At 44.3% G+C, this 12,247-nt stretch overlaps 1 gene segment (V, D, J or C); it reads left to right on the forward strand.

The window, feature by feature from the left end:
* Positions 1-12,247, forward strand: part of LOC131517959 (T-cell receptor alpha chain constant-like) — a 66,760-nt gene that overhangs the window by 14,347 nt on the left and 40,166 nt on the right.

Genomic DNA, 12,247 nt, shown 5'->3' on the forward strand with positions numbered 1-12,247 from the left:
CACTAGGATTTTGGCAGTCAGCATTCTGGGCTTGTACAGGAAAACTCCCTCTTTAGAATATTTAGAAAGAATATCCTTCATTTATCCAACGTGGAAACAGTCCTGAAATCCAAGCTGGTGCTAAGATTCTGTGCCAGGTTATTACTGTGACAATTACTTAATATTCTCTGTGCTCACGGTATCGCTCCTTCCAGAAGATCTTTAGGGAAAACTTAGTTCAGTTTCTAGGAGGTTTTTGCTGAGCTGAAGATCACTGTGTGAATAATAATGCAGGCAGCAAGCTCACATTTGGAGGGGGAACAAGGTTAATGGTCAAATCCTGTGAGTATCTCTGCTGAATCCATAATGAGTGCTCTAATTTCTAAAGGAAGCCGTAGCACTGAGCTTCATTTGGGGGCTGTTTTCTCCACCCAATTTTATTTTTTATGTTAATTCTGATTATGAATCCTCATGATTATACTGTGCCATAGGTACATAATTATACATATGCCATAGGTACATGTGAAAATGGGCACATGTGTGATGGCCGGGCACAGGAACAGATGGATTGGAGAGTAACAGACTCCTTGTGCTTTTTGTCTTAACCGTTGGGTGAGAAAGTCCTGACTGTGTTGGGTGCAGGGCTGGGTGAGCACTGGAGTCAGGAGAGTCCTTCTCCAGTGGCTTTGTCAGGATTGCCCGACTCCTTCTTGGTCAGGGAGTGGGTTGGTCTAGAGGGGAGGGATGCACTGTTTAATCCGAGAAGAGCCTTTCCGTCCCAACCACGCTATGAATTGACCACAATAATACGTAGTCCCCTCCACTTCCTCTTTGGCTGGGGTCCCAGCTGGAGGAGCACGCTGCCTGGATTGGGGGATTGAAAGGGAGTTCCTGGTACACGTTGGCCTGGTCGGTTTCTGTAAGGCTTTCTATGACTGTGTAATATTGGCAACAACCGTAAGCTGATTTGGGGATTGGGGACAAGTCTGGCAGTAAATCCAAGTGAGTCTTCAAATTAACTCTCTCAAACCTGTCTGGGCAGTTTGCAATATCTCAGAAACCGTCTCTCCCTTTTGAGCCCTAATGTTTAAAATGTGCAGTTGCGGGTGGTGTTTTTCTCCCTCCACCCAAGCTGAGCCCTTGCATCTCCTTCAGTCAAAATGACAAGATAGAGGGATCCAGGAATGCAGGGTAGGAAGGCAGTTGGAGTACCTGACTGTTTTCTTATAGAGCAAACAGGTGGGCCCATTCCAAAAAAGGGCTGTTAGGGAGCACTGAAAGTTGGAGAAGGTGGGAATATGCATCATGTTTCATGGCCTCCTCCATGCATACTGTGCCAACTTCGCATGGGCCATTGTAAATACTGTTCCCCTGAGGCCAAAGATAAGTCAAGCACTGCCGGGAACTCCCAGGACTCAGGGCCATCCCTGTGACCTCCTTGGAGAGCACCTCCCCACCAAGGACAACCCAGGATGACTCAGATTTGCCATATAATTACTCCTTCTCTCAGCCTTCCTTGGCTTACAGCCTTACAGTGGATTTGTTAGAAGTAACGGGAAAGGAATTGGTTTCATCCTAATTCTGGCCTCCCCCAAGAAGTTCTTCTCTCCAAGAATCTCCAAGAGCATCTTAGAGACCACCTACCCTGTTTGGAATTGTGCTTTGTATAACCAGGCTGTGTTTGTTCCCAGTAGTGTTTGCTGTGGCTTTGGCTGGGGCTAGCTCCCAGGACAGTTCCAGGCTTGGCAACGCTCAGGGAGAAGAAGGGGAGTTCACAGTGGAGCCAAGGGGCTTCAGGAAAGACATCTTTGATATAGGGGTTAATGAATTTCTAAACAAGCTTCTGTGTGTTAACCTGATAAGACTCTCCAGGGAGAAGGTCACCTTACCTTTGCAGCTCTAAATGTAAGACATGCGTTGCAAGAAAAAAAAAAAAATGGGAAATGTCAATTGCGGTGCCAAAATGAAGAGACTGGGTATAAATACTGAACCAGTTTTAATGTTCAGTTTGTGAAATGTAAGCCTTTCAGCAGAACCAGCTCAGGGTACATTTATTAGGGTCAGTGAGCTAACTGTTTTGTCAATGTTACTGGCATACACACTTCAAAGGAGAACCCAAAATAGAAAAAATGGCTAAGAGCATAGTGGTTAAGAACATGAATTTTGGAATCAAACTGCCTGGGCAAACCCTAACTCTGCTATTTACTGGACATGTGACCTTCGGCAGGTTACCTAATCTCTTTATGCCTCCTTTTTCTCATCTGTAAAATGGGGATAATAATACTACCTACCTCACTGAATTATCAGATTAAAAGAGTTAACACCTATAAAGGGCTTTGCCTAGTGGCTGGCACATAGTAAGTCTTCAACAAATATCAGTTATTATTACTAGATCAGGTTGCTGGCAGGAAGGAAAAGGAAAAAATCCTATCCTAAAGTTTTTGTAAAGTGCAGCAGTGGAGTGTGGCTCTGGCAGCAGAGGAAAGTTCATCTTTGGGCAGGGGACAAGTTTACAAGTAAAACCAGGTGGGTCTGAATGTTCCTGACTGAGGCACAAGTGCCCACTACATTCCTTTTGAGGGTCATCTTATCCATCTTCTCAATTTCTAACCAAGGACTTTGATTGTTAGGTTTTATTTTCCTTTTATACAAGCTAGTAGGATGTGTGTAAATCCCGGCTAATAGGGTCTTCTCTAACCCATCTGGTTTCAGCTAGAGGCAAAAAGGGCAGAAAGACTGGAGGTGATCTGGGTCTGGAAATTCTAGGCTAAGACTGATAGAATATAAATTTGGCTGACCTTGGAGAAATAAAAACATCCAATGTGAGAGGCTCACAGAAAGTAAAAGTGATTTTCCTAATAGTACACTAGAGTAGAAACCGCCCCTATGGCTACTAGAATTCTCCAAGAACTGTCATTCAGGGAGAAAACTGTCTTTCAAGCATGGAAATAGCAAGCTTTTATTTGAAATGCAGAAAAAATGGGGAGGAAAGAAGAGAAACTGTTGGTGACTTGGATTTTTTTTTTTTTTGTCAAGAAACATGGAAGACAGCATTTTACATAGGATGGGGTTTTGGTTTTTAAAGTTTATTTATCTTGAGAAAGAGAGAGGGAGAATGGGTGGGGGAGAGGCAGAGAGAGGGAGAGAGAGAATCCCAGGCAGGCTCTGTGCTGTCAGTGCAGAGCCCGACACGGGACTCAATCCCACAACCCGTGGGATCTTGACCTGAGCCGAAACCAAGAGTCGGACGCTTAACCAACTGAGCCGCCCAGGAGCCCCTCCACAGGATGATTTTTAAGAGGCTATCACCAAATAGGAGTCGAAATGTGTGCAGCATACCCCTGGTGAGTGTTATAGAGGAAGAAGACGAAGGAAATTTAGCAGAGTATAGTCTTTTTGTACTGGGCAAAAACACTGTGCTGATTCTGGAACAAACAAGCTTGTCTTTGGGACTGGAACAAGACTCACCGTTATTCCCTGTAAGTCCTTTACCACTTGAGAGAAAGCCCTTAATCTATAATGACCAGCTCTCACATCCCAGACTCCTAATGAATTTCTAAATGAGCTTCCGTGTGTTAACTTGATAAGACTCTCCAGGGAGAAGGTCACCCTTACTTTCCTGGCTCTAAATGTAAGACATGTTTTGAAAGAAAAAAATTAGGAAATGTCAATTGCAGTGCCAAAATGAAGACGGTGGATATAAATATTGGACCAGTTTTAATGTTAAGTTTATAAAATGTAACCCTTTCAGAAGAACCGTTTCAGGGCACATTTATTAGTTTGTGTCTACACAGCACAATTGTCCAGTTAATTTGATTAATGTCAGCAGCTGATCCAGATATTTAGGCACTTCTTGAGAAAACTTCTTTGCGCTCAAAATTGCTTGAATTGACTGTCACATTACCTAAATAATTGCCAGATCTGTTTTACTTTGTGCTGTATAGACTCAGCCTAATAAAAACAAATGCTGTTTTGTTTTTCCCCCAGTCTGTCTCCTCTCCACACAGAAAGTTTTCCTTCTATTCACACAAAGGAAAGATACCCAGCAAGCCATTTGACTGATTGCTGCTGCTAGTTTGCATTTATATGACTCCTTTCCTTGGAAGAGATTAAGACACTTCATACAACTTATTAGCTAAACAGATTGACAGCCTAATTAGAAGGAGAGACGCAGATTCTGAGTATCTTTTTGTGGCTGCTGTTCCTGCCCTTTCGTGTAGAACATTTGGTCAGATTGCTCTGTGATACAGAAATGAGAAAAGGAGGCGATCTTCGTTTGTAGTGTGGGTCTTCTCTGCCGTACGTGAGAGGTGGTTACAGGAGGTAGAACAGTACTAAATAGGTCAGGGCAACTGACGGAGCCAGGAGCATTTCTTTCCCCTAGAACTCTTGTGTTCCCACAAAGCAGGGCACGACAGATTTCAACATCAGCTGTTGGTGTGTGTCTACTCCTTCTTACTTTGGTTTTCAGACCCTTCCACTCCAGGTCTGTCCCTTCCATCACTGGCTCCTTTCTCCCTCCTTTGATTCCTGGCAGCCATGTCCACCCCAGCACCAACCCCACCACACACTGCTGCCTGCCTCTTTAGCCCATCTGTTGTATTTCGGAGAAGTTTCTTGGCTCCTTCGGTGATCCTCAATGGCTCAGGCACCTGAGGAAATCCTCCCTGAAGGCAGATCCCAGCAGAGTCCCCATGGAGGTGGAGGTGGCCACCATGGGCTACCGAACGCCTACATCAAGGCTGGCACAGGGGGCCCTGGATGAGGAACACCCCCTGGAGGAAGATCTGCGTGGAGTAAGGAACACCATGGTTTTCATGGTACATGAGTCTGAATCCTCTCCTATCTGGGAAACTGTAGCTTCCACCTTGGGACCCGAGACACATTGTCTCTGAAGAGACGTTTCACAGCAGGCTTTTTGTAGTAGCGTCAGCCACTGTGGACTGACAGGCTTTGGGGATATGCTGCATTTTGGGTCCGGCACTCAAGTGATGGTCATACCACGTAAGTGTCTTTTTTCCTCTCTGTGCATGAGTATGTCTGTAAATCATATCGAGGGCTTCTGTTTTATCCCCTATTTCCCAGGGAGTACTGAGCGTATACAGCTTCCAGATCTAGCTACACTGCCAGTTTGACCATTAAGATGGTGAAATTCGTTTTAAAAATAACTTTGACTGATTTCATTTAATGCCACCGACAGCAAAGGGAAATTGGCATGTCATGGCAAGCTAATCGATGCTCATTCACCACTGGGGGGGGGGGGGGACAGGGTGAGGGGAGGTGGGGGCTGTCATTTCTTCTTATCCCTCCCCCTCTCCCCCCGGCAGTGAGGCCTCAGAATTCAGCTGACCTTTTCCACGCCTTTCCCTTCTGGCACATTAAGTGGTCGTGTTTGCTAACTTTCTTGTGAAAAAACACACGAGACAGATCTATTCTCCCTCAGTTTTTACTAAGAAAGCTTTTCGTTAGTGATTTTGACAATAAACTTCGGCTAACATATTCCCCCCACCCCACCCCACCCCCGTTCCTGTTAGTAATATCTTGGCTTGAACAAGCCCATTTCCCCCACATTATTCAAAATGCGTTTCTCTGGCGTGAACCCACTGCTCTACCCCCAGCCCTTTTATCTTCTCAACATGCTCTAATAAGATAAACAGGGTCACACATCATCAGACATATTTCACAGACAGAAAAGCCAAAGCACAGACAAGTTAAATAATTTAAGTCAAACCAAAAAAAACCCAGAACTGAGATTAGAGCTTGAGACGCCCTGTTTTCTTAGGGTGAATTATTTTGAGCTGTCATCTTTGTGAATTGAAAACAATAGGCACAGGCCATGGGAACGTGCAGGGGTTGAAATTTAACCAAAACAAAAATGGACTGTGTCACTGCACTGTGTTTTAAATGGATCTCCAAGTTTTTGTAGCTGGTAGTTATCAGCTGCATCCTGGGCTCGGGGGTTTTTGTAGGCCTCGGTATCACAGTGTTCTCCAACAGTGGCAAATTCTTCTTTGGGGCTGGAACCAGATTACAAGTGTTTCCAAGTAAGTGCTGGAAACCAAGCAGCGATTTTGAAAAGGTGTTTTCTATTAAATGGCCAACTTGCTTTGGTACCTCCTCACGGTACCGCAGGCCGCCTAACAGTGTGCTCTGTAGGGTCCTCGGCGCCTCCACCTGCCTGGGTCCCTAGGGACTCCGGTCTCACAGGTAGAACTCTCTGTAAACCAAATCGGCTTAACCTATGTGTGAATGCCACGGTTCTGACTAGAATCTTATCAGCAGTGAAAATAAGACGCTAGAGAATCAGATGCATTACGACTCCAGACAAATGATCTGTTCCTCTCTTTTGCATTTTTATTTAAAATATTGGGGAAGGCGAAGCAAGTTCAACTTCGCCGATCTGAAAACTTTATGAATTATGCTTCTCTTATATGCAGAGAGACCTAGATTGACTTTGGATGTTTAGTCATTCAATTTCACCATCTGTGTGTAGAATCTGTAATGGGCAAGGGAATCAAATATAATTAAATGAGCAAATAATCTTCAGTAGTCAATATTCCTACATTGTTTTATGTGCTTTGCTCTGGACTTTTTATCTGGGATTTATCTCTAATAGGCTCCCCGGAAGGACAGTGAAGGTTTTTGTTAAGGTTTTTGTGTCTGTGTGGATAGCAACTATCGGTTGATCTGGGGCTCTGGGACCAAGCTAATTATAAAGCCAGGTAAGTCTCAGGTGCCTGTAAGGGAGAGGAGACATGAGTTGAATAATACAGGAAGCATAGCATGCAAATTATATTTTTAAGAACAATCTGGCTTGCTGGAGACAATGCACTCAACCCAAATGGGGTTTTCACTCCCAGTGAGAGGAAATGTCAGCCACCAGCTCTCTTGTTTGGTCTAGTTGCTTCCAGAATGAATAATACTTAACTAGCCCTGTACGAGAGCAGAGCTGACTTGTTGGGGAGTATCTAATTCCCCCAGATACAGTTAGACTTCTTTCCCAAGGATAGAACCGGCTTCATTCCACTGGAAAAGCAAATTCAAAGAAAAGAGAAAGGTCCACAGTCAAAGACCAATGGGTGAAAAGTAGTGTGTCTGCAGCTTTCCCCACATCATTACCTCTGGCTCCTGTCTTGGGTGTCTGCAGCTTTCCCCACATCACTGCCTCTGGCTCCCGTCTTTGGATGCCTGCAAAACTTCCAGTCACTTGCTGGTGCATCACCTCGGGTTCTGGGCCTTAGTGCAAGTCCCACAAGGATGGAACTTAACAGGCAGTATCGGGGCAGGTCAAGGAAATATGGAGGCTGAAGGGATACCTGGCAAGTTGGCCTTTGCAGTGGTGGGACAGAGACGTGCTTAGCCTAGAAAGACTAGGCCCATCCTCACCCCATCCTACCATGCCCCTTCCTGCGGGTTATTGTAAGGCTCTGAAGGGCTGTGTGAATTATGGGGGTGCTGGAAACAAGCTCATCTTTGGCACCGGAACTGCACTTTCTGTGAAGCCAAGTGCGTGAGTAGTGGGGTTCTGTGTCCATGACAAGTGGCCAGTAATGGCCACTCTGGTGAGAAGGAGGGCCAGGGCTGCCCTGGTACCCCCACGGTCATCCCTTTCCTACCATGCTACAGCCGAGAAGGGGAAAGAGTACGAAGGTTGAGATAAATCCTAGGAAGAAAAACTTCTGTGGCAATGTTGTTCCTATCTAAATGCTGCAGGCTTTCTGCTCCGTGAATTCAATTTCCAGGCCACATATCTGTTCTGGTCGTACCTTTACCTGGGGAGAGACAGCCTCTGCTAACCTGTTTGTACAATTGTGTGTCAGCTGGTCCAAGCACCTTCTCCTACCAGCCATCTCTTCTTTGTCTTGTTCTTCCAAACAAGACTGCAGAGCTACAGGGGGGAGATTGCTAAGAAGTCAGGCGGAACTGACCCAGAGCTGGAGGAGGACAGAGAGGACGCTTAGAGTAGGTTAACTCAGTTTTAAAACTGTGACCCTTGTAGCACCTTCCTGTCTTTCCTGCATTTGTCTCCCCTTTCATTTTCCCCTACAATGAGTCCTTTTGGTTCATTCTGGACACCTACTGCTCCCAGGCTGAGGGGTCAAAAATTCAGGTTTGAATTCTTTCTCTCCAAATCTGAAGAATCAGCAAGTCACAGTCATGTCAGAGATGAGATCGAGTCTCCTCTCTCAGAGTGTACAATTCTGACACTCAAGCTCTACTTTTAACCAAGACCTGGTACCACTGTCTTAGAGGCTCACCCTATGTCTTTTCTTCAATACCTGATGTATATTACCACCCAACCAATGCTCAGCTTTGTGATAATGGGGCTCTTGTGAGTTCTTATGCCTGCCTTTAGGATACAACCATTCTTATAACAAAAATGTTCACTTCTTCCATTTGTTTCAGGACTTGACTTTCTAAATGTGCAGGAGATGGTGCATCCTAACTCCCTGCCCTTGTCTGTCTAAGATATCATGAGTTCACGGTGGAACTTCTTTGGGAAATGATAGGACTGTTTACGTTTTATTACTCCTCCCTGGTGAAATATTTTCTTTGGCTACCACATAGACACTATTACACAGGAAGAAAGCTTTGAAATAACTTGACCAATGAATAGGGGACAGGACTGCAGAGTTTGGGGGGAGTCTGGATGTGAGTTTAGATGTCTCTGTTGCTGGGAAACATCCCTGTAGAATAGGACTGCATCATCCCTGCAGACCTGTGCATCTAAGGCTGAGCTCACACATTTGAGAGCAAGAGTTGACAAATTATCTGATTCAGCTTTGGCAGAGTTAAACTTACAAATGCAAAACGTTCTGAAAAGCTCATAAGTTTGGTCTTTTAAAATAAAAATGTTTTGCTTTATGTAACACAACCAATTTTTTTCTTCCTACCCTAAAAGGCCAATTTCCAGAGACACAGGAAAAAAAAAATCACAGGGAGTCCAACTGCCCCCTCACCACCACACCATGTGTCTGGTGGGGTTTTACTAGGGGATTCAGTAAAGGGAGGAAATGCTGTGGGAATAACAATGACAGACTCTTCTTTGGAGCTGGAACCCAGCTGGTGGTAAAGCCCAGTAAGTGGCCATGTTCTATTTATATTTGACCAAACAAATAAATCCTGTGAAGTTAGTGAAGATTTAATTTAATATGTAGACAAATGTACCTTTTGAAAGATGACTTTTGCAAATGCATGAAACATTCATGATTGTTGAGAATAGAGCAATAACGACAAATAGATGCAAAATGAGACCTCCCCAAATTGCCTTTAATGTGGTAGCTTAGCTCTCCTTCTTCCGAAGAGAAATTGGGGCCCTGAGTTATTTACAGCCACAGTGGTTCTTAAACTACGTTCTGCAATGATTTGTGTGTTTGCTGTGATCTTGCCCACCAAACAAACTTGTCTTTCGTTCTATTAAAAATGAGAATCCATCTCATTTTAAATTCTACTAATATGTATAAGGTACCTTCTTTGTCTCTCATGCCTGCATATGTATTTATTTTAATAGATCCAGTACGAAACCCACAAAGTTTCCTGTTTTGACAAATGTCCACATCTAGTCCCATACGTGTCAAATTTCGCTAAAAACATAGCTCTACTATTCAAATGCAATGGGGGATTAAAACAATTCAGAGATAAATTGATGGTCCCAGATGGCTTTATAAACACCTGAAAGGAAATTCAGACTAAAATAAAATGGCAGGTGTGATGGCTAGATTTTTGTTTAACAATCAATTCCTCCGTAGGGAGTAAAAACTTTACACATACCCCACTGGGAAGGATGGAAATAAGGAATTCAGGAGGCTAGCATTCCTGGGGGTTGCACCCAAGGTGTTAGTTCCTCCACAGCACCATTTTGGAGACAACAGGGCCCGTCCAAATGTCAGTCGAAAAGTTCATATTAAGAGGCATGTATTGTCAAGTTGACTGACTGGGTTATAATTGAGACTATGAAATGACCAACCTAAGGAGCTTTAAAATAGGATAGCCTATTTGTGAATGGTTTAGCTGTGGGAAATGCCAAAAGACCAGGAAACAAGCTACATTGCTCCATAAGTTTGTTTAAATCTAGTAAACATGACCAACCCATGTTAATCTTTTTAAATGACTGCAATAAACAGCATTTGGGGGTCAGGTAGACAATGAGGAGGAGACAGTGGGGCTTGGTTCTTTATGAGTCAAACAAGGACCCCATCAGGGCTGGTGGTAATGGCACTAGGTGTCCATCTCTTAGTGCTGAGAGACTGTATCTGTGGACAGTGAAAGGAGAACATTTCCCAAGAGATTAGGATCCCTCTGGGCCAAAATGAATGATCCCCACTACTTCCGGCTGGCTCAGGGCTCTAGTGAGTGCAGCAAACCTGTGCTTGACCTAAGGTGACGTATCTTCAGGGTTTTGTGACATGGCCACTCTAACAGCCAAGGGTGAGGGGAGGGCTCTGTAATGCAGTTCTATACTCAGGTGGAAAATCAGATGTGTGGCTGACATGGCCCCGACCTGCCCCCATCTTTCTTTGGGCTCTGAAGGGTGAATTTCTAGCCCCATGGCTGTTGCCCAGACATTTTTTTGACTGCCATAATAGAATTGTGTTTGATATCGCAAAGGACTCTGCTGAATTGGTTGCTTTGGTAATTTGCCCTCAGTGTTAAATGAGGTCATCCAATTTCCTCTCTGCACATTTGCAATGAGCAGCATAAAATTCCGGCAAAATGACCAGGAGATACAGAGAAAGATGGCTGAAGAGATAATGAAGCCTGTTCATTACAGTAGGAGGAGATAGTGTGGGGATCTGTTAAGTCCCAGGAAGATGAAATATCCATTAAGGGGTGCTTTCCTGAAAAGTGTCACCAAGAGTTTTTGTTGTGGCCCCAATCACAGTGTGAACAAATTCTGAAAAAATCATCTTTGGAAAGGGGACTCAACTTCATGTTCTCCTCAGTAAGTGCTACTCTTGTAATTTTCTGATATTAAATCTCACAGAGTTCAAAGTTGTTTGGTGTCAGGCACGAAAAGTTTCTCAGGCTCTAAGACATGTAGGGAACGTCTAGGTCCTGGGCCCTTCTGCTCTCACAGAGACTCAGTCCTTGGTCCTTCCACAGCTCAGCCAAGTGCCAATTCTTTCTTCTCTAGGGCTGGGAAAGTTGCTGTCAGTGTTTTGCTGCTTACCTATCAATTATCTTTTTCATTGTTTATATATTATCAAGAGTACAAAATTGTGAAACTTTGCCCAGAGTCTATCTTCAGGTCTCCCCCCAGGCTTGTCCCCAGTGGACTTTATTTGAACACACTGCTAAACCCAGTGTGATTTCTGGCTCCAACCTAAGTGGTTTTGGAAGTAACCACAGCCTACCTATGACCGTCTCCTTCCACTTGTTCATAAAAGACCCACTTTTTCCCATTTGGCCTCTGCTAAGATTCCTGGCTCTGATGCCCCATGCCTTCTCATTTCCCTTGTTCCAGGGATGGGTGGGAGATAACTTTGTAAAGACCTATTTAAATGCCAGAGGCAACAAAGATGGTATGTCAGCCAAGTGCAACATCTTGTGTCAAGCCTTCTCCCTGTGTGCCATTTTCCAAATCCTTTCCTTCATGTAGGAAAAGGAGGCACTCCTTTTGAGTTCTAGCACAGCAAAGAGTTCACTATGAGGCCAGAGATAGGAGTTTCCTTCAGAATATTTTTCACAGGCTAACAATAAAATGGAAGTTTGCAGGTGGTTCAGAAATGCATTCTTGGGCCACAGCTCCATGTACAGAAAGTCTTACAGACAGGAGACGGTCAAAGCTAGAGGCATCTTAATTACACCACATTTTGTAGAGGATCAGGGAGAAGGAGGCAAAGACAAGCAAGGGAAAACAAAAACTATTGTTAAGTGGGAAGATTTTTATCTGGGAAAAAGATTAACAAGAGGAAACATCCCAAAAAACTTGGGCCAGACATTCAGAGTTTTTGTTATAGAGGCAATCACTGTGGGGATTCAGGAAACAGGCTTATCTTTGGAAAGGGCACAAGACTTTCTGTGATTGCAAGTAAGTGTCCCTGGCTATCTCTAATTTTGATCTGCATGGCTTCTTCCCTTAATGATTTTTCAATGTTCCCAGGAATGCTTTGCCCCCAAACAAAGGTCTGTTAAGAGCTGGGAAGCTAGTTCTGAGCAGGAAGTTAAACAGGTTACAATGGCAGGATTCAAAAGCCCAGCAGACAATCATGGGCATATAGTGCAGCCCAGCCTCAGTGCCTCCGGCTTGCTCTGACCACACATCCTG

This window comes from Neofelis nebulosa, chromosome 7 (assembly GCF_028018385.1).
Source record: "Neofelis nebulosa isolate mNeoNeb1 chromosome 7, mNeoNeb1.pri, whole genome shotgun sequence".
NCBI lineage: Eukaryota > Metazoa > Chordata > Mammalia > Carnivora > Felidae > Neofelis > Neofelis nebulosa.